This window comes from Ascaphus truei, chromosome 8 (genome assembly GCF_040206685.1).
Source record: "Ascaphus truei isolate aAscTru1 chromosome 8, aAscTru1.hap1, whole genome shotgun sequence".
Lineage (NCBI taxonomy): Eukaryota > Metazoa > Chordata > Amphibia > Anura > Ascaphidae > Ascaphus > Ascaphus truei.
The window spans coordinates 77,630,116-77,644,366 of NC_134490.1; positions in this window are offsets into that span (position 1 = coordinate 77,630,116).

The following is a 14,251-nucleotide window of genomic DNA, read 5'->3' on the forward strand; positions in this document are numbered from 1 at the left end:
TGCTAGTTCAGCCTCTTTGAGATTAAGTTGCAATTCCACACCCACTTCCAGAGAATGTCCCATCGTTTCAGCTTCATCAGCTAAGGATTCTTCTGGTTTTAATTCAGCACATGTACCTTCTTTTGTTGCTTTCTGGGTGGCTGAAGGTTTTGCTTGTTTAGGTGGTTCAATTTTTGCAACCTTGTCTTTCAGATGAGCGGTATTCCCAGCTCTCACTGTACCCTTGTCTTCATGGGTTTTTGAGGCTGTGGGATACTGACGCTTAGTCAGGGTCAATACTTGTCCTTGTAGGACTGTAATCTCATCTGCGAGAGATCCCTGTTTTTTGAGTGCGTCTTGCAAGTCGCTTCTCAGAGAATTTATCTGCATGCTTTGCTTTCTCTGAGCTTGCTTCCACATTTTTATTGCATTGTGAAGCACTATGAACTTCTTTGCTTGGGCCACAGTTACTTGTTTCAGTTTCTGGACCTTCTTGTACTCCCTTTTGTGCCGCATCACCTGGGTTCTAAGCTTGGCTTTTACCGTTGCTTTGGTGATGCTCAGGGTAGCCTTCAGTTTCTCATGCTGCTTTGCGGGGACATACTGGGTCATCAGACGTTCCTGCAGCACTTGAATTTCTTTAACAGCCTGCAGATTGTCATCCTGCAGAGTTCGCTGCTTCTCCTCTGCCTTCTCGAGGTGCGTACGCAGACCTTGCAGTTGGTTCTGCAGTCGGTGCTCTGCTTCAAACTTCTCACCTTCCAAAAGTCTATTTATTTCTTTAAGCTCGTGCAGCTTTTCATTTTTTTCCTTGACGTTGTTTGTCAAATTAAAATTTTCTTCTTTGAGTTTTACGTTTTTTCTTTGTATACTTAAATGTTCTCCTTTTTCAGTCTCTGTATTATTCAGGGCCTCTTTGCAGTCCTCCTTCCATTTACGCACTTCTGCTTTGAGACTGACAGTCTCCTGGTGTGAGAAACTGTACATATTACCGCGCTCCTCCCTATAGAAGTTTGCTGCAGGTAAAAAGATAGGCCTTACATATAGAAAAACAAAAAGAACGATTCCTGCGCTCCTACCAATTAGGCTAAGATAAAATAATATTCTCATGAAAAAGGGTATTTGGTTAAACCCTTTGGCCAAAGCATTTGTAAGCCTGCATGCCACGTCAAGGCAACCCGTTTAATGCAGGTACCTACACTATACTGTATATATGTAATAATTGTCCCATGGACTAGTGAAAAAAGTGATAATTCCCTGAAGGGGTTAAATAAAGCATGAGCTTATGTGAGTAGTGCAATTAAAATCTGGCTAGAGCCAGTATTATACTTACCTTTGCTATAAAGGTAATCAGGGTGCACAAATTCCCTGGTGTGAATATAATACAACTTACACATATACATCTCTCTGTCAGCCTTACACATTCACCCACCATTCAATGGAGGGTGATGTCCAGACTGACACTGGGGTGTAATATACCTGCACTAATTGGACAATTGGTAGGGGCTCAGTAACTGCTATGTAAAGCAGATGAGCATTTAAACCTACCCCTATGACGTTTCAGAGAAACTAAATTTAAAATGCCATATGGGAGTATGCAGCAAGGAAAAGGAATTGCCTAATATTAGTGAGAAACTGTACATATTACCGTGCTCCTCCCTATAGAAGTTTGCTGCAGGTAAAAAGATAGGCCTTACATATAGAAAAACAAAAAGAACCATTCCTGCGCTCCTACCAATTAGGCTAAGATAAAATAATATTCTCATGAAAAAGGGTATTTGGTTAAACCCTTTGGCCAAAGCATTTGTAAGCCTGCATGCCACGTCAAGGCAACCCGTTTAATGCAGGTACCTACACTATACGGTATATATGTAATAATTGTCCCATGGACTAGTGAAAAAAGTGATAATTCCCTGAAGGGGTTAAATAAAGCATGAGCTTATGTGAGTAGTGCAATTAAGACTGACAGTCTCCTGGTGTGAGACATCCTTCTCTAGGTTGAGGGTCTGAAGCTCCTTCTGGGAGACTTGGAGATTTGTTTTAAGATTGGCAATAGTTTCTTTAGCAATGTCCAGCTCCTCAGTGAGACTGTGTAGTTCCTTTCTGGAAACTTCCAGGTCTGTGCGGCAGCTGTTGGTCTCATGATGTGAAGCATCCAGTGCTCTGCGGAGTGTCTGAATCTGTTTCTGAGATACGTCCACCTCTGTCTGGACACTGTTGACCTCCTGTTGTGAGGCATTCAGCTCTATGCGAAGAGTGTGAACCTCTTGCTGGAAGACTGTCATCTGCTTCAGTGCCTCCTCATACTTCCGCTTTAGCGTAGCCACCATTTTATTAGATTGGCTCTGCTTTCCATCCATGGCGGAAATAGTAGCATTTGCAGTATCTAGCTCAGCCTTGAGATCGTCCAATTCTGTCCTGGCTAAAGAGTAAATTGTGAGCACATCTTTTTGTAGCCTCACGTTATTTTTCTGTAGCTCTGTGTAACCATCTTCCTTTTGTTTCAATTGTTCACGGAGCATATCACAGTCATGCCTGGCATTTTTCAGGGCATCTTCAGGGTTGGTCAAGGGATGGTCACTCACTGGTTCCGGCTCCACTTCCCTGGGATGGTTGGTTGAGGGTTCCTCACTGTTGGCACCGGACAGACACTTCTTTGGGGTACACGACTTCTGCCTTGGGCCCTCTGGATATTCGGTTAACCGCGGGATGAATTCTCCATTTTCTCTAGGCTGCAGGGCAACTCGGTCCCCCTTTTCCTCCACAGGATCTGCGGACGTGTCTGTTCCTTTCACGGTAAGTGAAGAACCGCTTTTCTTTTTCTTTTTCCGCTTTTTTGTTTTGGATGACTCCGTCCCATCAGGAATACTGGGGTCTCCTTCTTTATTTGATACTTTAGCAGCTTCATTATATACGCCAGGCTTTTCTTGCAGTTGCTTTAGCTGACAGAAATATTGGGTGATCTGCTGCTACCGCTCTTTCTCTTGTCGACCCTATTCGTCATCATAGAGGGCGGTCTTTTCTGTTCGTGCCGAGTTCAGGCACCCCCACCATTCTTGGGGTGTTTTGTGGATGTGACTCGGTTCGGGTTCCCCGTAAGAGATGTCTTCCTCTTTATTGGACTGGAAGGGCCACTCTTCCGTGGGGTAGGGTTCATTACAGGAACGCTGCATCTTGTCCTCCATTTTTAGGCTATCAGGTGTAATTTTCTTCCTGACCTCAGGAGGCACTATTGCAGCTGTTGCCACTGTATTTGCTAGAACCCCCAATTGTGGTAGTCCTACAGGTGGGCATACCCTGCTTGTAGAGGTCGTAGCTCTCACAGGCATCTCTGTAGACTTTTCTTTCTTGGGTAATTTTTTACAATATCAGCAGTACTGTGCATGCATTTTCTCTTATCAGGTATACAAGATGTGCAGTTGCTAGGTAAAAACGTCTATTTGCTTTACACCATTTACTTGCTAGGTATAATCTCTCATTAGGTATGCTGAATGTGTGGTTGCTAGGTAAAAACTTCTGTTTGCTTTACACCATTTACTTGCTAGGTGCCATCCCTCCGCTTCAGCAACAGAATTTGGTTTTCTGCCTGAGTTCAGTAATTTTCATTCTCATCTTTGGGTATTACGGCATTCACACTTCACACTTTGGGTGTCTGTTTTTGCTCCCAAGATATATATAGGCAGACTTTTTTTTACTTGCAGAAAAAAAACCATTCTTTGCAGTGGACTATTTCTTTCATTCCCGGCAGGGTGACTCAACACTCAGCAATTGGCTTTGAAAAACCTTTTACACAGTTCAGAAATCCCTTTTTCCCCTATAGGGCAATTTTACACTCAGCATTTGTTTGCTAAAAATTCCCCTGCTTCAGCACAGTCTTGTATCATTTTTCACACTTTTCTGCATATACTCCATTCACAGCTGGTAGCCCTATGAGGTGTGGCAACCTTTATTTTCAAAATCAGTACCACTCGTGAGTCACCTATCCCTTTTTAAGGGCTGACTCACTTCTTGAACCCTGACTATGGCTGGAAGGCAAAACCCCTATTTCAATGACCATATTACACTTTGTGATAGGCAAATAAGGTTTTAGCTGTTTGAGCAGTCTCTCTCTTCTTGGGATTGGGGCAAAGAGTCCATTTGTAGTTTTGTACGTTTTCAGTGGTGTGTATCCCTTTAACTCTGATCTCTGCTGCATGAGAAGTTTTTTTTTTCCAAGTTGCTCAGACTGTTTGTAGGCAAAAAGCATAACAAAAAATTTCACATAAAAATCTCCGGTCCTTTTTAACTTCAAAGACACCTTTCATCTCACTTCGGACACTATATGAAGACGGACGTTCACAGAGGTACACAATTGGAGACTTTTATAAGGTGAAATTATAATAAGGCTTTATTGTGCCTTTCTCCTTTTCATCAGGAAATCCATCCAAACACAGGGGGGGGGGGACAAAGCTTCTATTCACTTGGGAGTATTTCTAGTGAAACACTATGCAATTAATTCACATCTCCCTTAGTCAAGCATTTCTCCCAGCCCCAAACACATAGCATGAAATAAGCAGATATAAGAAGTCTCTTAAGAATGAAAGTCTTATCTGTTTCTTGGAGGGAAAATCTTCTCAGTTCCTGGTTCAGCTCCCTTCACTCAGGGTGTGTCAGCTTCAGGTTTAGTAGTTTTCCCTGCAACTTGAAATCAGCTCTGCTGTGTCTTCTGGCAGAGCTCAAGACATGTGGTGTCTCCAAATGTCAGCTCACAAGTGAGCTAAGGTGTCACTTCCTGTCTCAACAGACAGGCTTTTGTAAGCAATCTAAATCAGGCAGGTGGTGTTTATTAATTGACTACCAGCAGTTAACCACCACACTGCTAGATTAAAGGCACATTACTTGAACAGGGATTACTCCCCTGTTACAAACACATATTAGAATGTTCAATTGTTGACATTGCAAGGTTATCTAAGCATATGTCTACCTTATGTAGCGTTAACCTCTAAAATAATAGATGCATAATATTACAGCGCACGCCTGCTTAAATAAGCATATTGTTTTTTGTACAACATTTTATGAATATGTTATTTATCTTTCAGATATCTACTTTTGACATCGACGGCACTAACATGATTTGACGTGTCTAAAAGAACAACGTGAAACAAATGATTTAAAATGCTTGCAAACACTGTAGAGATGATTAAGACATTGATGCTTATTTCCGCTATTACTTCAATTTTTAATCAATATTACATAATATACGTAATTGTTTTAAAAATATTTAACTAATACTGATAGTTACATATATATTCATACATAGCTATGCTAATATGTAGTTGAGTGTGACATAATATTTTGCCACAATTACACATAAATATGTCATTAATGCACTGAGTATGTATATCAAGGATAATGTGAACACATTTTTCAGTAGCTATACATTTAAAAAAAGTGTATGAATACTAAGGGCCTCATGCAGTAGGCGCCAAAAAGCCATTTTCCGCCAATGTTTACGCCAAAAATGCCTTGGCAATTCAATAAGCACCGAGAAGCTACTGAAAACACAAAAAAATCGTCATTTTTTTTGTCGAAAAAAAGTTTGCGGCAGCCGCGTGGCGATAAGCCACTTTTCGGCACTCATCGCAACTTTTTGAAACACACTCAATTCTAGTAGCCCCGAGCAGCTTTTCGTAGCTGATCGCCACTCTAGAATTGGGAATTTCCCGCAAATCTGTCCCACCACAAAAAGTTGGCAAGTTGCTGGGGAGAAGTATCGGCACGGGTGGCGGGACGGCACTTAGAAAATATTTTGGCCTTTTTCCTGCCTCGGATTGATGCCGGTGGTCTCCGGAGCTGATACACATTAATACTAGCACCGGAGCCCCCCGGCATGAATCCGAAGCAGGAAAAATGCATTTGCAGGCAACTCGCTAAGTTGCGGCTAACCGCTAAGGCAATGAAGGGGTTAACCATCTGTGCCAGATATTACATATTATACATATTACACATCCCAAAAATTACATATATGTACTGTATGTTAGGGGGGTATAGGGGTTGTTGGGGGCACAGGGGGTTGGTGGGGTATTATATATCAATATATATATAATATATATATATATATATATATTATATATATATATATATATAGTAATGTTTATTGAGGGCCTAGGAGGTAAGTAGTGGGGCTGTAGTGTGTAGTTTTTTTTATTGTGGGTAGCGGGGGTGGGTGAAGGGTTTATTTGCCCCAACGGTGGGTGTTTAGGCCTTGCGGGTGGGTAGCAGGAGGGGTTAACCACTTCATTACCATAGCGGTTTTAACCGCTAAGGTAATGAAGGGGTTAAGTCCACCCACAACCCCCTCGCAAGCCCTAAACATCCACCAAGGGACAAATACCCCCTTCACCCACCCCCGCTAGCCACAATAAACCTGGCACGGGTGGTTAATCCCCTCATTATAAATGCATTTTTCCTGCCTTGGATGCATGCCGGGGGTTCCGGTGCTGGTATTAATGGGTATCAGCTCTGGAGACCAAACGCATCAAGCCAAGGCAGGAAAAAGGCCCCCAAAAATTGTAAGTGCCGTCCCACTGCCCGTGCCGATACTTCTCCCCAGCAACTTGCCAACTTTTTGTGGTGGGACAGATTTGCGGGAAAATCTCAATTCTAGAGTGGCGGTCAGCTGCAAAAAGCTGCTCGGGGCTACTAGAATTGAGCGTGTTTCAAAAAGTTGCGATGAGTGCCGAAAAGTGGCTTTTCGCCACGCGGTTGCCGAAAACTTTTTTTCGGCAAAAAAAAAGAAGCCGTTTTTTGTGCTTTCAGCAGTTTCTCTGCGCTTATTGAATCGCCGAGACATTTTTGGCGTAAAAATGGCGAAAAACGGCTTTTCGGCATTTACTGCATGAGGCCCTTAGTATTCATACACTTTTTTGAAATATATAGCTAATGAAAAATGTGTTCACATTATCCTTGATATACATACTCAGTGCATTAATAATATATTTATGTGTAATTGTAGCAAAATATTATATGTCACACTCAACTACATATTAGCATAGCTATGTATGAATATATATGTAACTATCAGTATTAGTTAATTATTTTTAAAACAATTACGTATATTATGTAATATTGATTAAAAATTGAAGTAATAGCGGAAATAAGCATCAATGTCTTAATCATCTCTACAGTGTTTGCAAACATTTTAAATCATTTGTTTCACGTTGTTCTTTTAGACACGTCAAATCATGTTAGGACCGTCAATGTCAAAAGTAGATATCTGAAAGATAAATAACATATTCATAAAATGTTGTACAAAAAACAATATGCTTATTTAAGCAGGCGTGCGCTGTAATATTATGCATCTACTATTTTAGAGGTTAACGCTACATAAGGTAGACATATGCTTAGATAACCTTGCAATGTCAACAATCGAACATTCTAATATGTGTTAAAAAATGTTGTCCCTGAAGAAGCTCCTTTGCTGGAGGGAAACGCGCGTTGGACGCGCAATGTTGTCAGTCTCCTACTTGGAGCTGTTTTAATGTAGTGTTTGCAGTCTCCTGGTTCATTGTGCATAGACCTCAGTATTTGGTTATTTAATCTAATCTCTACAGTCAGTGAGCTTGTTATCCCTGCTCTCTATGATATGTATGTTCACAGAGCTTATGCTGTGAATTCACCATTAACATTGCTGTGAGTGTCAGTTCTATCATGTTGTCAACTCACTAGTATTATTACTGCGAGTGTTAGCTTTACCACTCAAAGTACTTGCACTTCAACACACTGACAATTTATCACTGAAGTGCTCAATGGTAATAATTGTAGTAGGATCGCTGAATATTTATTCATTTAATTGTTTGCTGACTTGTATATACATAGACATACCTTTTGGTCTCACAGTTGTCCCAGAGGGGTTAATACCCTGACTTATAGCATCTTATGTCCTCTACATCCCATCAACATTAGGTTGTCAATTGGGATAGTATAATCATATATTTGACGACATGGATGCCTGATAGTGTCGATTTAATTTATTTTTAATTCACTTTACACAACTCTTTGGTAATATATGTTTTAAGTAAATCTATTAAAAGTTAACTTTTACACGCTGTGGTGTGCAGTTTAGTGAATTCTTTTAGGGGCACAATCATTTTGTGTTTCCCTTCCCCCTTTTTCTGATTGTGTTAAAAAATGTTGCTCGTCTTTATCTGGCTTTTAGCGTCTTTCACTGCGGCCATCATTATGTTCGTGCCCAAGCTCTCTGGCGCACGCCTTTGAGCTGGCATCTTAATGCAGCTTCTCATAGTGGCGAGTCAGTATCATTATATGACCACGTAGCCACATCACATGAGGACGCTACATCGATATTATTACATGCTGAATAGTAAGCAATCGATTTTAGGTGAACGGATCGATATATAATGTAGCTAATCACTTGTCATTGTGCAGATTGTATTGATGCACATATAATGTAATATATAAAATTGTATTTTTCATGCTGAATATTAAAATGCAGATTTACACATATATATGTTCTAATTGTTGCTATGCTATACTTCATGTGTGTATAGTTTAGCGCATGCGTGATGGATATTATGCAGATGATGTGTAATAAAATGCTTCAGAAGAATGTAATTAAAACTATATTACATGATATTCACCTTTATTTTAGAAGTAAACAAGGTCCTTGCTGGTATCCATTGTTCCAGGCAGATCCGGTTCGTCCATAGTTGAGTCAATCATATGATCCGTATGCATATACACCTTGTTGCCAGCGTTGTTTTGTTCGGCTGCATCGTTTTCTGCCCAGGACATGGGCTGAGCCAGGTACGCATCTTGGCTAATGTTTTCCCATGCACACTGGTATTGGACAGGGAAGTTTTGCACATTCCCATTGTAGTTTGCTCCATATTGACAATCAAATTGTGTGAGGCACTGTGCTGGCGTATGATACGAGACACGACTCTGTGAATGTCGATTCGTACATGGATAACTGAAGAAATAACTAATTTTCAACAGGTATATGCCATGATCGAACATAAGCTTACACGATTGGAGTGCTTCCCAGCAACTGTACCTCTGTCCATGATGTGGTATCATTCGAATAAAGCATTCATGAATGGATAAATTGTGTTTAATGGAATTTTTCCAATTCTTTGGGTGAGTTGCTTCTTTGTAGTATGTATATTTCTGTATGATATATTCATACATTTCACGAACTGTAGCTCTCTTATCGTCCTCACATTCTATAGCATGAAATATCATATATGTATATGTTTTAAATGGGCGTCTCATCATTGAAGATTCCCCTGCCATGTCTAATACCATGAAGATCTTGGTTGAAAATAAATCCCTGAAAGCATATGGCATTAGCTAAAAAATTGCAACTTTTAATCAATGTGATGTAATTCTGAAGGTCAAAATACAAAAGAGAATGAGTACGGATTTTATGCTCCACATGCAGGTGCATGAACTAACTGGATGAGAACATTGTTGACCATTTAAAAATGTATTCATTGCGACACCTTGAGGATCTGAAAAAGTGTTATAATTATTATGCCACACCACAACGTTACTGTTTCTATTTCATAGTCACTATTGTAGTGTGTGAATGAAGCGCTAAGTATGTATGTGTGTGTATCTCTCTCTCTCTCTCTCTCTCTCTCTCTCTCTCTCTCTCTCTCTCTCTCTCTCTCTCTCTCTCTCTCTCTCTCTCTCTATATATATATATATATATATATATATATATATAATAGTGTCTTTACTTTGGAGTTTAAGTTAGTTTTTTTCTTTTTAGAACAATATCAATGTTATAATTCAAATAAGTAAATAAGAATTGTATACAGTGTTTTCTAAATTAACTAATTGCACATATTGCCACAACATACATTAAAAACAACAGTACCTCATGTCTACTTAAGTTTTATTGTGAATTATTGTAAAAAAATATATTGTGTTATTTTTCATTTCTTGAAATCACATAACACAATGTTTGTAGCTAGTAATTGGACATACTTGTGCAATACATACTTTTAATGTATAGCCCCCTTACATGCACTGTATTTAATATAATGTTAGTTTAGTTTATCACTACCATATGTATTTTAAAAATGGTAAGTAAATATTTGACACACATTAGTGGTCTTGCTTGACCATTGAAAATAGAATGAACATGTACTCCCTGGTACATTGAAAATGGAGTTTACTTACATTGGATTTAAAATACACAATGTATGAATCTATATGTATTTTACAAAGAACAACAACTACAAAGAAGTTACATTTTCAAACGTGTTTTTTTTTGTTTGGTTAACAACATTTGTGATCTAGTCATTGGCCTGGTGCTTTGTGTGTCTTGGGAACATGCTCTCCCTCTGCCACGAACATTAAAACTTCTAGGCCATCCACTTGCTGTTGTCACTGACATAATGGCAGGTGGCTGGGCCAAGGGTGGTGTTTGCCTTTATATCGGTGGCTGTGGTAAGGGTGGTGTTTGCATTTGTGTAGGTGGCTGTGCTAAGGTTGGAGTGACTGGCATTCGATGTGGTTGGGGCAAGTGTGGACTTAGTGGCATTATGCGAGCTGGCTGTGGCAACGGTGCATGAGAAATTGTATCTGTTGTCTTCATAGTGTGTTTTACAAAATGTTTCTTCCAAGTACAGGATTGCGTGCACCAGTATTTAGGAACTAAATTTTCTCTTCTGTGTTGTACACCTTTTAGTTTTTGCAGGTGTCTTTTCAATGAGTGCTTGTGGAGATGCTTCAATAACGTTTGGCGGAGATGCTTCAATGACTGTTGGAGAAGATTATTGCAATAATCTTTGTGGAGACGCTTCACTAACTGTTTTTGGAGAATGTGCTAGAGATGTTTCTGTTGAAAAAACTGCACAATCTAACGATCCAACTTCTGAGGAGGCAGGAAAGCGTACTTCCGATGCGATTGCAGAGGCCCGAATCTCATTTTGTTTCAGTAAACTTGCAGCAATAGATTGCACCGTGGTACTGTGAATTTGAAATTCAGCAGTATTCAGTAGCAAGATTTCTTTTATATTTGTGATTTCAGCTACCATTTTTTCATGAACACTCATCAATTGTTGATGACGGGATATTTGGCTTTGCAATAAACAAGCTTCAGATTGCTCAATTGAGGCCAAATGCTCTTGGTGGGCACTATCTTGATGTGCGGTAGCAGGTTGGTAATGGCTTAATCCAGGACTCTCAACATCCGTATCGAAAGACATACACAGTGAATCTTCAAGTCCTGAGATGTTTCCAGTACATTGAATATCTGTTTGTACAATATGAGGATAACATTAATTGCTTGTCACATCTAAAATATCGTTAACATAGTTTTATGTAACAATGTGTGCTGATTTCATTGTCAGTAACACATTCAATTATGACATCACACTCATATTGAATGTAATGTCTGATTTAAAATTGAGCATGACATTTTAGCACATTGAAATGATACCTAGTGAGTCGGCCATGCATCAGAACATGGAATATTTGTGTTATCTCATAATTAATGCTGTGGATTTGACCACTCAATAACTAAATTTTTATGTGACTGCAAAATCAGATGTCCACATTTTTAATAGCTAACTCTGCCGATCACATCTGCAACTGTCCCATGGTCATATGAATGTGTAGTTGTGGCATATAAATTGACACACAAGAATATTTAAAATTGATGGCCTCACCTTCCATTAATGGTGATTACATCTAGGATGCAGGTGTTAGCACCTGTGTTTTGACGGGGGATGCATGGGCCACTATGTAAATTTCCAAAAAGACAGTTGTTAAGAATGTCAAGTATGTTAACATAACATTATCTGTACTCTGATTACATAAGAATATATCATTCATTATAATTTATTTTTATATGTGAGTGTTTAACTTTGATCAGCAGCAGGTGTATATGCTACATATCATTAATGTTTTAAATTGACACATGCCATCATGAAAAATACAATATGAATACTACTACATACTATGTGAATACAGATATGTATGAAGGGGTGTGCAATACAGTTTATTTTGTGTCTACATAAACAGTATGTACTAAGTATTGTTTTGTTCACATACACTATAAAATCATGTGTTCATAACAGAATAAACAACTTAAAACACAAATGATATTATATTTTTGAATTTTTGAAAAATAAATTTCAAGTGAAAACGTTTACTCATGTAAAAGTACTGACCTGGGGGAAATGGGTGATCATACACACCGATATCTCTATCACCAGACAAGCCTTCAACCATGACGGACTTGATTCTCCTCATCGTTGAAACGTATATTTCATTTTTTTTCTATACGCTTCTTACACCCAGCTACAACCACTGTGCTCAGCTGCTGCTAACTGGACTCCTCTTCTTCCAATGGAACAGATTGAAGGAGCCTCACACTCTCACCCCCACCACCAGTCACCCCACCACCACCATTCACCCTACCACCACCAGTCACCACTCCACCACCAGTCACCCCACCACCATCAGTCACACCACCACTCCCTCACCACCACCACTACCCTGACTCACACATGCACTCACACGCCGACTCATACGAACACCACTCACCTCAGTACCACAACTCACCACAGCAGTCACCCCACCATCACTCATCTGACTCCCACACCTCCTGTCCATACCTCTAGCACTCACAAACAACAGATAAACAAATTAAACGACACACTCACAAAACACTTTCAAACTCACAAGAACAAAAATGTTTAAACAAAACAACACAAGACAAATCTATCAAAATAAACAACTGTAGCAATAACAAATCTTCCATACACCTAGCTCTGTTTGTCTCTCACTCACTCCTAACAACACAGAGAAAGAATAAAAACAAATAGAGCATTTAAATAGGCCGCTCAACAAATTGGTTGTCTCGCGAGATTATCGCCCAATTCCACAAAAATTTTTTGGAACACGTCATTTCCTAGTTCTCATAGAGACGAGCATCATGCCGCTGAATAATCGCCATTTGTCAACATTTTGCGATCACTGGTATTCGTGGCTTTCTGCATACTGTGAGAGCAATGGTGTAAAAAATGGCGATTTAAAATGATGGCGATTTTTTTTATTGGCGCTTACTGCATGAGGCCCCATGTCTTTCTTTGGGTTCCCCCAAATAATTTATCTGCCCTCTAAATTATCTTCTAATCCTCTAATTCCAATGTTTCCCTCATTGCTTTTATTAGATGTTCCACCAGTTCTAATTGAATTCTGATCCTTCTGTCTGAATCTGTTGCTCTGAGGAATCACCGTATTCTGCCTCTGAGAAATACTAAGATTGGACCTCTGAATCGTCTGACGAGGACTCCCTCACTTTATACAAACTGGTTTGTATCTTGATCTCTTTTGTGTTGGTTTAGTCGCTTGTTGTGCTGCTGACTCAACACTCTGAGTTACTGTACCTTTCATCCATGACAGAAAACATGACTAGGGAGGCTGCGAGGGACCCCCCCTCCCTTTGCTAACCGATACCCACATATAACAGAAATGTAACAACAGTCTCTGTTTGGAGGTATAAAAGGCTGCGGCTTTGTTTATTTAACAATAATAGAGTAACCGCTAGTCCCTGCCAGAGTGCTCGCTTACTGGGTTAAGGGAAGGGTGTCAGACAGGCCTTGGCCTGCTGCCCCCAAAGCCCCCATGAGCTAGCCGGTGTCGCGAGTGGGTTCCCGGGAGTCACGTACAGTTGACCCCGCCTACTTACGACTACCCCCGGGCTTTATCAGCCTCGAGCCCCATCTGGCAAGGACAAGCACTTACCCCCCAAACTGCCACTGCGACAGTGGCACACTGGTCAAACTGACCCCTCCTTTAGGAACTTCAGTCCTTTCTATTCCTTGGGAAGTCTTCCAATTTTGCCCTGTAAAATACAATGGTACATGTTAACAATGTTCACAGGCAGAATAGCTCAGCAGCTCCACAATGATAACGTTCTCTCTACTCGTTAACATACGAGTGGCCAAGGTCAGAGTACCTGCCCCTGACTGCCTTCTACAAAAGGGACGGGTGGGTGGGAAATTCGCTACAGCCAGGAGCAGAATGAATGCTCTTGCTCCCGGCTACGCTTTAAAGCCCCTTTCCTAGCCCCTCCCCTGGCCCCTCTCTCAGGCCGCAACGGTGGCCCTGAGACCCAAGTGAGGTGAGGGGCGGGCTTGCCCCCTGGTCATGGCCATCCCTCGCCTAATTGGCTAGAGGGATTGCTTGACCAGGGAGGCTGCGAGGGACCTGCCCCCCCTCCCCTTGCTAACTGATACCCACATATAACAGA